Raw genomic sequence first — 17,542 nt, 5'->3', positions numbered from 1 at the left:
TCATGGAATGCTCTCTGTCTCTGTCTCTTTATGTTTGATGAGAGAGACAGAAAACTAGAAGGGGACATTTGGAAAAGCTGGCAGGCATTCTGAACAAGAGCACTGTACTCCACAACAGTTTATTGCAGGTCCGTCTTATACTTTCCGAATAGGCACATAGTCCCCTCCTGTGTTCACTTGGGTGTTAGACATTAGATGTTATAGTGCAGTAGTGGCACTGGAATATTTTAAAAGCAGTTCTCAACCACCTGACCTGTTACATTGTTGTATGCTGATGTTATAAAAAGTACTGTATTCTATTATGAAGTCATGGAAAAGTGATTTCTGTATTACTGTCAAAGTATCTAAAGGATGCAAATTGGTATGCCTGGGTTTTAGGGATGGGGAGAAGTTTAATTCAATTCTCAGCTGAAAACAAACCTGCCTGATTTGCACTTTTCAAAACAATATGCAAGACAAAATACAGCTTTATAAATTGGCACTTCTCACAATTTTACAGTGCAGTTCTCCAGCCAAATTATGTGTATAAAAGTCTGCATAAAATTGCATATATTCATGAAAATAACATACAAAAATCCATCACGGAAGGGAAAATGGCTTTGCAAAAATGTGCACATTAGGATATATTCACAATAAAGTGCTGATGAATTTTCATGAGAACCTTTAAAAGAAAATAACAAACTTCTGTGGAGAACTGAAGACTGAAACATGAGAAATTGAAATGACAGGTGTGCCTTGCAGGACAATCCTACTAGACATGTTTAAGAAGTAAGTCCTTACTGTGTCTTCATTCCTATATAAAGTATAAAAGTAATGTAGTCTCTGTTCTATTAATATTGCATATTAAAAATAACAGAACAGGCTAGATTTCTCTAGGTCTCTTCAAGAAAGATGCTTTGTGAAAACACCAGGAGTACAGATTCTTCTTATCCTATAACGTTGGAAGGATAAGATATATATTCTTTTAGACCAATTATTGGTTTTCATATTTTATTAGAAAATTGACTGAGAAATCAGTTGAGGGAGACTAGATATGGGGAAGCAAAACTGAAGACTGTATGTGAACATTCTGTTTCCTTTGGTAGCCAGATATGCTGGTTGGAGTTCTTTGGTTAAACTCTTGCAGAAGTATTTAAAATTCACTGACTTCTTAAATCTGGTACCTTTCAGAGGGAAAAGCAACCGGGGGCATTTTTTAAGCAGAAAAAAATCCTTTCTGTGCCACCAGTATTTAGAAGGTGTTTTAATTACAGTACTGAAAGAAAATGAAAACCTGGGGCTTCATTATATGCATTTGCATGTAGCATAATTTGCTCCTAGGCCAGTCTAATTAGATAGTTTACAGTTCACTTCTACTTAAGCCAAGCAGTGTAAAGTACATTAAAAGGTTCCTTTTTTAAAATATGTGTTTAAGGAAATTAATGGAATAGCCTTAAATGAGGTAGATTAGAGACACAAGCAAAGGGCACTTGCACAGGCGAAAACTGATTGCTCTTAACACTTTGGCATCAAATCCTTGGGAGCTCACTTCCAAATAATGAGTCACTCTAAGTAACCCCCCAGAGAAGTATCCAGCCATTCCCTAGAGAGCTCGTAATTGTTGGCTTATTTCGACAGGCTTTCTTTGGAATTTCTTACAGTCTGATCTTAGACATGTTAATTCAGAAACGATTCCCACTGTGCTGACTGTGGCTTAATTTCAGGGTTGTGGGTTCGAGGGAGCGGCGTAGCTAGCTGCTTAGGTGCCTGGGGTGAGGCGGGGCAGGGCACGCCGGAATCCCAGTGCCTGAGCCGCATTGCGCTCTGGTGGTCTGCAGGTCCATGTTGCTTTTTTGGGCAGCGTGGAGCCAGCCGGTGCCCGAGCCACCACGTCACTCCCAGGAGAGATGCGTGGCTTGGGAGCGCTGCAGGCCCCACGGTAAGTGCCACCTCTGCAGTGTGGTGCCCCGTGCGCCTTGCCCCCTCCCCCCATTCAAGCCCCATGTTGGGCAAAAAAATCCTGCATTGCAGGGGGTTGCACTAGATGACCCTCGTGGTCGCTTCCAACTCTACAATTCTGTGGTTCTTAAAATGGTAGCATGATTTAAGCATGCTTAGATCTAAAGTAAGTGCTACTGACTACAATGGGGGTTGTTTCCCAAGTAAGTGTCCATTAGATTGCAACCTCAGCTTCTTGCGGGGGGGGGGATATTATTTAATCTATTAATGGGATATTATGAGTCATATAAGGGACGCGGGTAGCGCTGTGGGTTAAACCACAGAGCCTAGGACTTGCCAATCAGAAGGTCGGCAGTTCGAATCCCCCCGACGGGGTGAGCTCTCGTTGCTCGGTCCCTGCTCCTGCCAACCTAGAAGTTCGAAAGCACATCAAAGTGCAAGTAGATAAATAGGTACCGCTCCAGCGGGAAGGTAAACAGTGTTTCCGTGCGCTGCTCTGGTTTGCCAGAAGCGGCTTAGTCATGCTGGCCACATGACCCGGAAGCTGTACGCCGGCTCCCTCGGCCAATAAAGCGAGATGAGCTCCGCAACCCCAGAGTCGGCCATGACTGGACCTAATGGTCAGGGGTCCCTTTACCTTTATATTTTATTCCTTAAACTGGAGACTGAGAATTTTATGTGAATGGGCTGGGATTCCCCTTCCTGCTTTGCTGCATCTTCCCCAGAAAAATTCCTTTTGCCAATTCTGCTTCCCTTGTACTTCATAATGACAGTCAAAATACATCTTCAGTGATTTAGGTACCTCTGAGAGGGTCATCTGGTTCAGCCCCTGCAATGCAGGAATCTTTTGCCCAATGTGGGACTCGAACCTGCAACCCTGAGATTTAGCCCAGCCCTCATACTCTACTGACTGAGCTATCCCAGAGATAATAAATTAACATTTTTTTTCCCTGTATGGCTTCTGTTACAGAGAAAGAACTCATCTCACCGGATTTGCTCTCTGCTTTGTTTTATTTGCCATGTAGATTATCCTGAGTAATTATTATTTTATTTTAAAAAACCCCCACAATTTTCCTTTTAGAGAAACAATGCAGGAGACAAATTGCAGGCATGCATGTACCTTAAGGGGCAAAACTGATTCTTCCTGACACGCAATATGGGACAACCTGCTGGAGACGAGAGTCAAAATCGATGGGCTAAGCGTATAAATTATGAATGAATTCTGCCACTTAGTCTCATTTGCTAGGAAAATGGATGCCTGTTTTCGCTTCAAGCCATGGCCTGAGCAAGCGGCATTTAACAGGACTCACACTGAGGCAATATTTCTTCCTCATTGCCTGGAGTTTCACATTACAAGAGCAGAACTGGGGGACGATGGCTGTTTTTCAGAGTCATCGTAGTAGGATTTAGGCAACGCCTTTAATGCAGATCCTCTGACAGTCCTAGATTTACAGAAGCTGTCCCGGTTTCTGATTTGATCCCAGAATGTCCTGCTTTTCTTTAGGATGTCTCTATTTTCATTGGAGAAATTTTGGAGGGTATGGAGTTATGTGACCCCTGGGCCAATAAAATAAGATACAGTACAACCATCTGAAGGCAGCCCTTCATAGGAATTTTTTTTAAAAAAATGTTTAATGCTGTATTATGTTTTTATAAATGCTGGAAGCCCAGAGTGGCTGGGGCAACCCAGTCAGATGAGTGGGGTATCATCATCATCATCATCATCATCATTATTATTATTTAGAATAGGACACCTCTATTTTCATCAGAGAAATATTGGATGGTGTGTTAATGCATTTAAACAGAAGCGCTGCTCTGAAAACCCAGAAGTAGGGAAACCAACAAAAAAACCACAACAAGATCCCAGAAAGAATAGTCAACTGGTAAGATTTTTCAATGTTCCCTCAGTGCTCTAAGGGCTTGTTTTGAAATACTCAGAAACCATCATCTTCTTTAGCCACTCATTAGGCATATCAATCAATCATTTCATATTTCACATAAGGATGATGGCGAGAGAGAAAGAGAGAGAGAGAGGAATCAACAAATAAGTAGAGGGCTCCAAATGATGGGGGAAATGGAAGAGGGTAAATTATTTAGATTGGAATATGAGAAAGGTTAACCTCTGCTCAAAGCACACAGCAGCTCTCACAAATCTCCTGGTCTCTGGGGACCGTGAACCAATTATTCAACCTTTATGCCTGTTTTCAGTCTGGGCTCGAGTGAAGCATTCTTACCCATGCATCAGAGGATACGCCACTGCTGTGCTTTCAAATAAGGTGCTGTATCCTTTACCTTTTTTTATCCAATGCATGCTCAGCCCCAAAGAGGAAGGAAATTTCCCATTCAAAACCATAGTAAAAGCAACAGATGTTCTTCCACCTTCTATGGACACGGAGAGAGGAAATCTGCAGAGGACAGGCTAAGGTTCATTGGCCACTTTGCCATACCCCACACATGCAAGAAATGCAGAGAATTAGACCGCAGCCACAAACACTTCTAAAGGAGCCTTGTGGTTGTTAATGGACTGAGGAATTCTGAAAGATAAATCTGTTTATGGTCAGAGTTTAGACAGTGCAGCACAACAGAGGGCATCCTTGTACAAACATCTCATGCTTTCCCACTCGCTCTTGGTGTTAAGAAGCAGTGCGGGCCATCACATCCTTTGCCTCTATGTTGCTGCCTTTTGCTATAATTGAAACAGATATCCAGATATCTCAAAAGCCAAACAACAAGCTACATATTTGCAGATTTATAAACCACTTTATAAAGAGAGCTGGACCATAAAGAAGGTTGATCGCCGAATAATTGATGCTCTTGAATTATGGTGCTGGAGGAGACTCTGGAGAGTCCCATGGACTGCAAGAAGATCAAACCTATCCATTTTTAAGGAAATCAGCCCTGAGTGCTCACTGGAAGGACAGATCTTGAAATTGAGGCTTCAATACTTTGGCCACCTAACGAGAAGGGAAGACTCCCTGGAAAAGACCCTGATGATGGGAAAGATTGAGGGCCCAAGGAGAAGGGGACGACAGAGGATGAGATACAGTGTTGTCGAAGCTACCAGCATGAGTTTGACCAAACTGCGGGAGGCAGTGGAAGACAGGAGTGCCTGGTGTGCTCTGGTCCATGGGGTCACGAAGAGTCGGACATGACTAAACAACAACAAACCACTTTGCAAACAAAATTTATGGAAATGGCATATATTAGAAGAAAATAAGATAGAATATAAAACAGAAAAAAGCTGCAAACTCCATAAAGTAAAGGCAGGGAAACCATTTCTAGAACTGTGCAATTATTATTCCATAAAAAGACTGGATCACAAATCAGGGGACAATTGAAGGGATAATTGGAGTGGCAGTGCCACTGCTGCATTAGAACACCCACAGGCTTACTTCCTTCTACAGGTCAGAATGGTGGTGTGGAGACTGATCTTTTTGCAGTGGGGTGGGTGTGGGTGTGCTGTACCAGGACCAGGCTGGCACAGCTTAGAAGCCTAGGTTGAATCACTCTCTGAGAGATGGACTGGTATAGGATCCAGTGGATCAGTGGCTGGCCCAGCTCTGCCCTGCTGAATTGTTGGTCCCTGTGTTAGATCCTGCCAGCAGGGGGGCTGATGTCAATATCGTCCTGCTTGCTTGAGTGAAGTTTGGGCTTCTGCTTGCTATTCTGTGGGGGAAATGAAGCTGATACCCCAGACACCATAGGAGGGGGCTTTGTTGGCTCCAAGCCAATGGCGAGCTGTTCTGTGTGCACTTGTGTGCCATTTGGAGATTTCAGCTTGGACACTGCCCTACAAAATAAACAAAGCTTCCCTGATGAATCATGTGCCTGGGGATAGGTGCACACAGTTTATTATCATGGTGAAGAACTGGGTTGTCCACTCTTGATTGGAAAAACCCTGACCTTCTGGGTGGGGTTAAAATATATGTGCTTAGGGGCAGAGCCAGGGCAGGATCTGGGGGGGGGGGGCGGAAAGGGTGGACCTAAGATGAAACCCATAGGGTCATAGTTGGAAATCTGCATGGTGGGGTTAACAGGAAACAATAATTGTTGTTGTTACTATTTAAATCATGCTTTGAAGTTTGTTGACTTTTCAGATCTGAGTACAGTGGTACCTCGGGTTAAGATTTCTGTTCTCATCCTGAAGCAAAGTTCTTAACCCGAGGTACTATTTATGGGTTAGCGGAGTCTGTAACCTGAAGCGTATGTATCCTGAAGTGTATGTAACCTGAGGCATATGTAACCCAAGGTACCACTATACTTGTTATTTTCAAGGACTTGGCTTTAGCAGTACTGGATTTTATATGTAAAATATCAATTTCCACTAGACAACTTCAACTCCAGTTAGAAGCAAATGCGTGCAAACTTTTGAGCCGTTGTTCTTATTATTTGCTGCTTTTATGGTTTATGTTGGTTACTTTTGAGTAGTTTTTATGTGTTATGGTTGTGTATTCTACCTCACCTGTAGATCCATTGTGAAATAAAGGGCAGATTAGAAATAGCCTTGATAAATAAATACATTAAATGTGTGAGCGTTTGTTTGCTGTTGCATTGCTTTGAGCCCAGTCGTTGTTTGAGGAGATCATAACGCTGCATTCTTAAGTATGTTTACTGAGAAGTAAGTCCCACTGAGTTTAACTGGGCTTACTTCCCTGTAAGTTGGTATAGGATTGCATTCAAGGAGCTGCAGCACTTTTGCTTTCAGTCCCATCTGCCTCTTCTCTGGCAACCTGTTGTTGACATTAATAGTCCTTGGAGCAGGTGGAGGAGTCTGTTCACAAACAGCATACAACCTGTAATTGGTTATGTTATCCTGATACGACCTCTGTATGGACAAATACATTATATGTTTGTCACTAGAGGGAGCTGATCTTGCTATCCAAATGCAGGTGAAGCATGAAATATATTGTGAAGTACAAAGAGGGAAGGGTGTGACTTTCTAATTATTTCTGAATGATTAAATACCTTCATCGTGCTAAGAAATTCCACATACTCATTGAAAACGGGGCAACTTTTCTTCCCTCTTAAAGGGGAGGAGATACATGGGAGGAGATACAGAAAAAATTGTAGTTCGTTTTGTTTCTCTTCACATCAACGGCTTCCCATAACTCTCTTTTTCAAGAATGGGACAAGCAGTAAAATAATATTTGGAGAAGATAGTATCTAGTCTGGAAGTTGTCCCTTTAAATCTCTGTGTTCCATTTGGTTGCCCAGGACAACTCTTGTAAACATCAGTGAACCTACATGTGGCCTTTGAAAAAAGCTGGGGCCTGAAGCTGATGGGAAAGTTTAGGTCATTTCAGAGCTGCTTGAATCAGACTGTGAGTACTCCCTTACTGTAGGAGGCAGCAGCTTTGCTTTGTGTGATTTGCTTTATGTTTACGAATTTTACTTTCAAAGTACTCAGCAGAGAGAGAAAAATACCTTTAGAGTACGCTGACTTTTTCTACATAATATCTGCTAAACAGAGTGTTTAGAGAGCACTGGGAAGAAAGACATTCACCTCAGGAAATAATATAAAATGTATTGCTGTAGGAAATTACAGTTCCCCCGTCCATTTGAAGTGTGTACACTTCTGAGAAGGATATACAGAGAGAAAAGAGGTTTAGGCGAGACTCTTCACATATTATTGTGGCTTCTGTAATGGCAGCCAAGACAATAAATAAACCATTCCTTTGCCAGGCATTTGTGAACTCACGATAGAATAGGCAGATTTGGTTAGCCGAAGAACAACAGATACTAGGAAGAAGGGTTCAAATGTGATTTGTACTTGGGAAAAATCTTTGGGTTCCTCCTCTTGGGTTTATTTTATTTTACAAAGTTAGAAAATGTGATTGCTTCCTTTATTAAAGAGAAAAAGGAAACAAAGAAAATGTTGTGTATCCAAGTGGGTGTGTATTCCTTGAGGTTTCTTCTGCAAAGCAGAAACAAACGCCACCATATCCTTTTATAAGACTCTAGCTTGCCTCACTTTTTGCATATCACTTGCTCTGAGGATGCCATTCCGCATCACTGATAACCAGGCATGAATCTTAACTAGTTTTTAGAACAGTTCTAGCAAGTGCTTTATAAATATTAAACAGCAGTCGATGTAGAAGTATCATTCAATAATAAACATGACCAAATCTCATCTAAACTGTTTGGAGGTTTTGTTACAACCAGTTGGTATATAAATGTTGTTAAATGGATGAATAAATAAATAGAATACATTTATTTATGTAAATATTTTTTTATCCCACTCTGCAGCCAAAATGGGCTGTCATGGTAGTGTGCAGATAGTCCCTGCTGTCATGCATACAATCTAAGGAGACAGGACACAAACTCAGGAGTATAGGGGACCACCAAAATCCCCCCATCAGAAGATCTCAGTGTTCAAGGTGCTGCAATAAGGAATTAGACAGTCTGTAAAGTACTTTGGGCCCACATTGTTTAGGCTTTTTGTGAGCTAACACAAATTCTTCAGAATGCAAGACAAGTTGGAACCCTGCAGTGAACTGTTCTGCCATATTGCGTTAAAATTTGCAGCATAAACAGAGTCCTAAAATAAATGAGAATCCTCTACTTTCTGTTTCCATAATCTATTCTGTTATTTTGCTGCTATTTAGTATTTATATCCTGCTCTTTTTACAAGTACTCAGAGTATCTTACAAGAAAGAATAAATAAAAACATTAATAATAATAACTTTTTAAACCAAGCACTAACAAATTCTTGTAATAAGACCATCATAGCCAAATTTCAATTTTATATCAATATTTAGAGTGATGTATAAAAAAATTCCTCCCAGTAGCACCTTAGAGACCAACTAAGTTTGTTATTGGTATGAGCTTTCATGAGCATGCACACTTCTTCAGATATCTGGAGAAGTGTGCATGCACACAAAAGCTCATACCAATAACAAACTTAGTTGGTCTCTAAGGTGCTACTGGAAGGAATTTTTAAAGTTTGTTTCGACTATGGCAGACCAACACAGCTACCTACCTGTAACTAGAGTGATGTATGTCTGTTTTGCAATTCGCACATCATTCACAAATGTCCCATTTAAACTGCCTAAAACCTTCATCAAGTGTTGCATCAGTAGAGCAGTCATATTTATATTATGGCATACTTGCTGCTTGTTTGGTGCTCTCTAGGTGACTTAAGGTAAAGGTAAAGGGGACCCCTGACCATTAGGTCCAGTTGTGGCTGACTCTGGGGTTGCGGTGCTCATCTCGCTCTATAGGCCGAGGGAACCGGCATTTGTCTGCAGACAGCTTCCAAGTCATGTGGCCAGCATGACTAAGCTGCTTCTGGTGAACCAGAGCAGTGCACAGAAACGCCGTTTACCTTCTCGCCAGAGCGGTACCTATTTATCTACTTGCACTTTGACGTTCTTTCGAACTGCTAGGTTGACAGGAGCAGGGACCGAGCAACGGGAGCTCACCCCGTCGCGGGGGATTCGAACTGCCAACCTTCTGATTGGCAAGTCCTAGGCTCTGTGGTTTAACCCACAGCGCCACTCGCGTCCCCTTCTAGGTGACTTACAACATATCTAATTTAAAGAAGAAAAACTACATAAAAGTCAAAACAATGCAGTATACAAAACAACTCTCCCTAACTTGAGGGCTGCTGCGTCCAGATGCCTTGCATGCGTCTCATAAGCATCTGACTGTGAAAAACGGGTTATGGGCTAGTTTAAGTACTCTTTCAACAGTTGCCTGCTCAGCGTTTTCCTTCTGATTCAGATGGGTTTGGTGTTAAACTTTATCGTATGTGGTTTTACACTTGCACCATCCACTGTTCAAGATATAGATTAAATAGAAGAGCAGAATAAATATTATTCATGCTGGTGGCACCTGCTTGCTTAAACTATCTATTCCATATCATTTTAAGCATAGCAGGATGACTGGCAAAGTTATATAACAGCTATTTGTGTTCTAATAGAAGGTTGGCCATAGCATTCAGGTTGCGCTTGGCATACTTTGATCATTGCTGGGATGAGGAGCAGGGTTGATCTGGAACCATGGTGGGATGCATTGTGATGCCACAGGGAGCGTGGTGATAACCATAGGATGAAATACAAGGAATGTCCACTGCCTAGTGCTAAGAGGAGTGCTTTACTCTTGTTCCTTGCATGTAAAGGAGGTGGAAACTGGTGGAGAAAACTCAGTCATCATATATTGCTAGGCATCCGTGCAGCGGAAAGGGAAGAAATAACAGTTTGTCTGTACAAGTTGAGTCATGCACACATTGCTTGTGTCACCTACACAAGGTACTGTTATGAGTTTGTGTTGGTTTCTGCTTTCTTCTCTGTGCAGCGAAGTGCTTGTCACGAGACAGGTTGTTTACATTCCACAGAGTCTGTACTGTTGGAGGTTTTCTCACGGGAACGGGAGACTGGATATGACGTACACTGGTTTCCTGTTTTTCACTGTTCTTTGCAGTTTCAGTTTGTGATTCTCTCCGTGCCTTAGAGGAGAGATGACGCTTTCTCTGCTCCGGCAGAGGGAAAATGTTTTTCTGTAACTTACCAGCTTTGAACTGTAAATAAAGTAGTATAGAGCATGTTGGCTCATACTTTTCATCATTCCGCTGTGCACTGGACACTGCTTATCTCCAACATTTGGTTCCGGGCCCAGAAAAATGCAGTGTTTTGAGATTGGGCTTCAGAAGTCGGGCTCCTGGCAAAGGAACAAAGGAGCACAGAGACGAAGTGCCGGCAAAGCATCGGAAAGCAGCAGAGAGACGGATCGCAACGCTATCTGCTCTGCGCGTCAAAATGATTGATGAAGGTATGTGCTACTGCTCCGGGCAGCCTGCCAGCTTCTAATTAATGGCTTTATGGCTGGACTTTGAACTTTTATAGCCGGTTTTTGCCGTGCCACAGGCAAAAGGCTAGAAGGCTAAAAAGGGACGCTATGCTGGGGGAAATCGAAAGTAAACAGCTGCAGCTCTATGACGCAGCAAGAATTTAGCACAAAATAGAGAAAGCACTTGGGGACTTTCACTTTTGAACTTGCTTTTGGAATGCAGTTTGAAACAGCTGCAGATAAGCAAGGCAGCATACAGAAAGGCGCAGGCTCAAAGGCAGAGGCTGTTTTGAAATTGCCTTTGGATTGAAGCAGCTGTACACAGAAGCAGCATGTATACAGCAGCTTGATTTAAAGCAGCAGTGATGATGCAGGAGGCAATTGCCACAGTAATGATGGCTAGCTGCAGAAGGCTGGATGAGGCAAGTGGGGAATTTGATACCACTGATCAGCCAAATGCTCAACTCACAGTAGCCTGTGATACTGCCATGATTCAGCATGAAGCAGATCGCCGAGGTGCTGGCTGCATGGGAAAGGGGGAGACTTCACAGACGTCATCCCATAGTGCAGTGGAACCACCAGATGGCGCCAAAGCTTTGAAGGCAGTGAAATGCTACTCGTGTGGACGTCTAGGCCATATGAAGAGGGAATGCAAATATCCCAGGGCCAAGACAGAGCAGCGCAGCGAAAGCTCATCGCGTGGAAAAGGCCGAGGCAAAGGCAAAGGTCCGGTGTCCAGGACAACGCAGCACAAGGCAATGGTCTCACGCTACGCTCCAAAGGTTACAGAGGTTGCAGAGGTTGCAGAGGTCCAGAAGACGTCTAGATCTTTCTTCGTTGTTGATTCAGCTGCAACGCATCACATGTGCAACGATAAGCGACTGTTCGTGTCTTTTACACCGCAGGAAGGTGCGATTCACCAGGCAGATGACCACACCATTCCCAGTAAAGGCTACGGAACTGTTGTTCTTCACAGTTTGGACTTATCGATACAGGATGTTCTTTATGTGCTGGACGCGAAACATAATCTGCTTAGCGTTGGACAGCTGATGGAGCGGAAAATAGACGTTTCCTTTACGAACAATAGGTGCATCATCACTAAGAAAAATGATTATCAATTGTATGCTGAATTTGTTGATCGTTTGTTTCTTTTGTATTATGATGATGTTGTGCAGGATGACACTTGTTGCATTGCAAGTTCTAACAAAAGTTTGCATGCAGATTGTATTCATGCTTTTCACAGGAAATTTGGTCATTTGCATTTTGAGGCAGTATCTAAAATGCCTGCCTTGGTTGAAGGTATGACTATTAAACCCTGCAGGTACCACATGAAGTGCAAGGCATGCGCAGCAAACAAGGTGAAAATGGCTGCGAAAGGTAAGGTGTCTAGTAGGCAAGCTACAGAACCATACCAGGTTGTTCATGCTGATTTGGTTGGACCACTAGCGCCCTCTTTGGGTGGGAATAGGTACTTCATGGTTCTCATTGATGCATTTTCCAGGTATATTTTTGTGTACAATCTCAAGCAGAAATCAGAGGCTTTTCCTAGGTTCAAGGAATTCTGTGCTTGGTTGGGAAATGTGCATGGTAAGAAGATACAGATTCTTTTCACCGACCGGGGGGGAGAGTTCACTTCTCAGCAGTTTGAAGCTTTTCTGGCTGAGAAAGGAATTCAACACGATTTGTCTAGTCCTCGCTCGCCATGGCAGAATGGGCTTGCGGAACGAGCAAATCAAACATTGCTTCAAGGGTTAAAAACCTTGCTGCATGATGCAAATCTTCCAGAGAGTTATTGGGCCGAAGCTCTCTCATGTTTCACTTACAGTTATAATCGCAGGTTATCTTCAGCGATTGGTTGTACCCCCTATGAGAAGATGTTTGGCAAGAAGCCATACATCAAACACATGAAAATTTTTGGTTCGGACATGTGGGTTCACTCACCACAACACTCCAAGTTAGACAAGCGTGGATTGCATGGTATCTTTCTAGGTTATCAGAAAGGGTCTTACAGAATAATGATGACTGACTCTAAGGAAATTAAGCTCACAAGAAGTGTTGAGTACAATGCCAAGTGGGGGGAGAATGTGGGAATTTTCCAATGTTATCCTGATGACAGTGATGAGACTGAGGATAGTCAACAGCAAAAGCAACCGCAACAACCCACACCCACTGATGAAGGTTCTGATTCTGAGTCTGAAACTGAATCAGATGATTCAGAGGATTTCAAGAGTGCGAAAGCCTCTATGCGACCCTCTGAAAGCTCTGATCAAGAATTGGAGGAACCATTGTTCACAATAGGTCACTTTTCTCCTAAGAAGGAAGAGGAGAGTGTTGAAGACTTAAGGCTAATTCGCAGGTCACAGAGAGCCACAAAAGGCAGACCTCCAAAGAGATTTGCTGATGAATTTGCTAAGATAGCAGTAACAGCTGTTAAAAGCTCCAAGAAGGTTTTTGAACCTTCAAGTTTCCAAGAAATCCAGGATTTGGATTCAAAGGAAGCTGAGCCATGGTTAAATGCCATGAAGGCTGAGCTTGATTCCTTGGAAAGGAACAAAACATGGGACCTAGTTCCAATAGTTCCAGGAATGAAATTGCTTGGAAGCAAATGGGTCTTCAAAGCGAAGACTGATCAAAATGGCAAGATAGTCAGACACAAAGCCAGATTGGTAGCCAGAGGATTTGCACAGGTACCAGGTGAAGACTATCACGAGACCTACTCACCTACAGTGAGGTATGAGAGCATTAGGCTTATGCTCAAGCTAGCTGCAGAGGAAAATCTACACATTAGTCACCATGATGTGAATACAGCTTTTCTGTACGGATCTCTAAATGAATCACTTTATATGCTTCCACCTGATGGCGTACAGGTAAAACAGGGATTTGTTTGTGCTCTGAAAAAGTCAATTTATGGTCTCAAACAAAGTGCACGGTGTTGGCACACAAAACTCACTGAAGTATTGTTTTCTCTAGGTTTTAAGCAAGGGAAAGCTGATCCATGTGTATTTGTCAAAGAGGAGGGGCAAGAGAAACTGTATTGTTTGTTTTATGTTGATGATCTTTTATTCTTTTGGAAAGATGTCACAATGTACAATAACGCCCTAGCTCAACTGAAAGAGCACTTTGACATGAAAGATCTTGGTGAGGTAAACAACTACCTATCTCTGGAAATAGAGAGAGATCAAGATGGTAACATTCTAGTACACCAGTCACGGAAAATTGCTGATGTGTTAAGCAAGCTAAACCTGATGGATGCTAACCCTGTAGACACTCCGATGACAACAGGTTATCAGGTAGATGACACTGAAGAAGCATTTTCTGACACTACACTGTACAGAAGTGTGCTAGGCAAGCTAAACTTCATTGCCAGATGTTCAAGACCAGACATTGCTGTTAGCTGTAATTTGCTAAGCAGACAAGTCAACAATCCTACTGTTAAGGATTGGAAAGCTCTGAAACGCATAGCGCGGTATTTGAAAGGCACTATGCATTACAGACTGAGATTTAACAATCAGAAGTCTGGTGGTCTTGAGATATTTGCAGATGCAAGTTTTGGAAGTGACACTACAGACAGGAAAAGTACGTCTGGAGTTTGCTATAAGTACAATCAGGGTCTATTTGATTGGTCGTGCAAGAAGCAAACAACAGTTAGCTTAAGTACTTGTGAAGCTGAACTGAATGCACTGTCTTATTCACTTAAAGATTGTGAATGGTTGTTACAATTGTGCAAAGACATGAAAATTCCTGTCAAATGTCCAATCCAGGTTTACCAGGACAACAAAGCATGTTTGGCTTTGCTAAATTCTGAAGGTTGTAAGCAAAGCACGAAGCACTTGCAATTGAAGTTGCAACATGCTAGGGAACGTATTCAGAAGGGACTCGTAACGGTGTCCTATATGCCAGGTAATGAAATTCCTGCTGATGTATTGTCCAAGATTGTATCAAGGGATCAACACTGTACCTATGTGCAGAAGTTGGGTTTGTACTGATATTGTACGAACACGCTGCCCAGTGATGTTCACAGAAAGGGGGAGGATGTTGGTTTCTGCTTTCTTCTCTGTGCAGCGAAGTGCTTGTCACGAGACAGGTTGTTTACATTCCACAGAGTCTGTACTGTTGGAGGTTTTCTCACGGGAACGGGAGACTGGATATGACGTACACTGGTTTCCTGTTTTTCACTGTTCTTTGCAGTTTCAGTTTGTGATTCTCTCCGTGCCTTAGAGGAGAGATGACGCTTTCTCTGCTCCGGCAGAGGGAAAATGTTTTTCTGTAACTTACCAGCTTTGAACTGTAAATAAAGTAGTATAGAGCATGTTGGCTCATACTTTTCATCATTCCGCTGTGCACTGGACACTGCTTATCTCCAACAGTTTGTGGGTGCCAGACACCTATAATCCCTGGACCCAGTAAGTGTTTGAATTGAATCAAGGCTTTGGGTGTTAAACTGGGTGCTGGACCTCTTTAATCCCTGGATCCAGCAAGCATTAAAATCTAAATAAACCAGGCTATCTTCCTGTGTTGCGGTAACTGCCTGGGGTGACGGGTCATTAAGAAAAGAAAGGAAAGGTGGTGGGACATTAAAAGAACAAAAGAAAGGGGGATTTGTGCCGGATAGTAAATGAGTGGGGTGCCTACTCCAGCTCTTAGATAGTTAGACGGACAAAACCCAGAGTTTAGAGTTGAAAAGTGTGTGTATGATGTGATCTAGAAAAGAACAGCAGGCTGTAAAGGCAGAGAGAGAGAGAAAGAGAGAGCCAGCCATGGGTGATTTCTGCTTGAATCTAAAGCTGCGGCTATAAGAGAAACACAGCCTTTTTGGGATGTGGATGCTGTGAACCCCTCCATTGTAGGCTCAGGTGTTATATATGTGTGTAAATAAACAAAATATCATAAAGATACCACAGTCTCCGCTGTGCCTCATTTTCAAAAGGAAACATGGAACCCCCTGGAATCTTGCATTACTCGGAGATTGATGGTTGAGAAACACTGGTCTAGGGCTTTGTGAATTAATACAAATACCTTGAACCTGGTGTGGTAGCAAATCGACAACCAGCGCAGCGCACTACTTACAGATTTAAAAAAAACAACCCCAAAACATTAAGTGGTTTTAATAAATAAATAAATAGGGGTGTGCCATTTTAGTCTGGGTGGTGTAAGCCATGATTTCTCAAATGCAAATTAGAATCTTTTATCTGTCAGGCCTTGGAAAAGAGACGAGCAAGGGATAGCATTTTGCCCTCCTTATAATGGCCTGTTAACAATGCAATTCTATATGCGCCCACTCTGAATCCAGCCCCATTGAGTTCAATGGGATGTTCCTAAGTATGTAGAGCAGGGGTAGCCAGCTTCGTGAAAGCTTATTGAACTACAACTCCCATCAGCCCCCAGCCAGCACAGCTAATGGACAAGGTCAATGGGAGTTGTAGTCCAAAACATCTGGAAGGAGCTAGGAAGGCTATAGGAAATCCGGGGCAAGTATGGTGCTTGTTTGGGTGCAACTCTCCAGGGAGAGAGAAGGGAATTGGAGAAGTAATATTAGCAGGAGAACAGCAAGGAAAAGCAGCCTATTTGTGCGTGTGAGGCTGCATGATTATAATCGGGAACAGGGCAGTGTTGCGATCCTTATTACATGCTCTTAAAAAGGTAAAGGTAAAGGGAACCCTGACCATTAGGTCCAGTCGTGGCCGACTCTGGGGTTGCAGCGCTCATCTCGCTTTATTGGCCGAGGGAGCCAGCGTACAGCTTCCGGGTCTTGTGGCCAGCATGACTAAGCCGCTTCTGGCAAACCAGAGCAGCACACGGAAACACCGTTTACCTTCCCGCCAGAATGGTACCTATTGATCTACTTGCACGTTGACGTGCTTTTGAACTGCTAAGTTGGCAGGAGCAGGGACCAAGCAACGGGAGCTCACCCCCGCCACGGGGATTCGAACCGCTGACCTTCTGATCAGCAAGTCCTAGGCTCTGTGGTTTAACCCACAGTGCCATGCTCTTACTTGGGTGCAAATCCTTTAGAAACTAGCAGGCTTTACTTCCAAAACACGGTTTCCCAGGCTTGGGTCTCCAGCTGGTTTTGGACGACAGTTACCCTCATCCCTGACCACTGGTCCTGCTAGCTAGGTTATGATGGGAGTTGTAGTCCAAAAACAGCTGGAGACTCAAGCTTGGGAAACCCTGTTCCAAGTAAAGCTATCTTGCACAGGCATAGGCAAACTCAGGACCCCCTGAAATTGTTTTGGACTACAATTCCCATCATCCCTAGCTAACAGGACCAGTGGTCAGGTCAGGGATAATGGGAATTGTAGTCCCAAACATCTGGAGGGCTGGAGTTTCCCTATGCCATCTGCTCACTGGAGCCCTGATGACACGGTGCATGAATCCCAGGAAAGTGAAACCTTTCCCCGATGCACCTTGTTGCTGTTGCTTGCGGGGAAACTGAGTCAGCCCTGCTGCTGCTGCAGCCAAAGAAGATGGGCAGCCGATGCACCGGCTGCAGAGACCAGAATCTCTGCTTTTCAGGTTGCTACATCCCATCTGTTTGCAATTCAGAGGTAGCGGAGGCGGGCCTTTACATTTTCATGGCAGGAGAGGGGTAGGTGGGTGGGATCTTCTCTCCTGCTGCCTTGGTACCACATATACATATATACTGTATGTACAGTTGTTGTTGTTGTTGTTTAGTCACTTAGCCATGTCTGACTCTTCGTGACCCCATGGACCAGAGCACACCAGGCACTTCTGTCTTCCACTGCCTCCCACAGTTTGGTCAGACTCATGTTCGTAGCCTTGAGAACACTGTCCAACTATCTCGTCCTTTGTCTTC

The 17,542-nt window shown here is 43.3% G+C and overlaps 1 protein-coding gene across 2 annotated transcripts in view; it reads left to right on the top strand.

The window, feature by feature from the left end:
- The first annotated feature begins 7,142 nt into the window (after positions 1–7,142).
- The window catches only part of TTLL7 (tubulin tyrosine ligase like 7), a 77,719-nt gene continuing 67,319 nt past the window's right edge, over positions 7,143–17,542 (top strand). For both annotated transcript variants that reach the window (XM_081914155.1, XM_081914153.1), the window contains exon 1: positions 7,143–7,259. The gene's annotated coding sequence lies outside the window, so the exon portion shown is untranslated. The remainder of the gene's footprint in view (positions 7,260–17,542) is intronic.

This window comes from Podarcis melisellensis (genome assembly GCF_964234715.1).
Source record: "Podarcis melisellensis genome assembly, chromosome: 6".
Lineage (NCBI taxonomy): Eukaryota > Metazoa > Chordata > Lepidosauria > Squamata > Lacertidae > Podarcis > Podarcis melisellensis.
The sequence above is the reverse complement of the archived record's forward strand: the minus strand, read 5'-3'. Positions and strand labels throughout refer to the sequence as shown.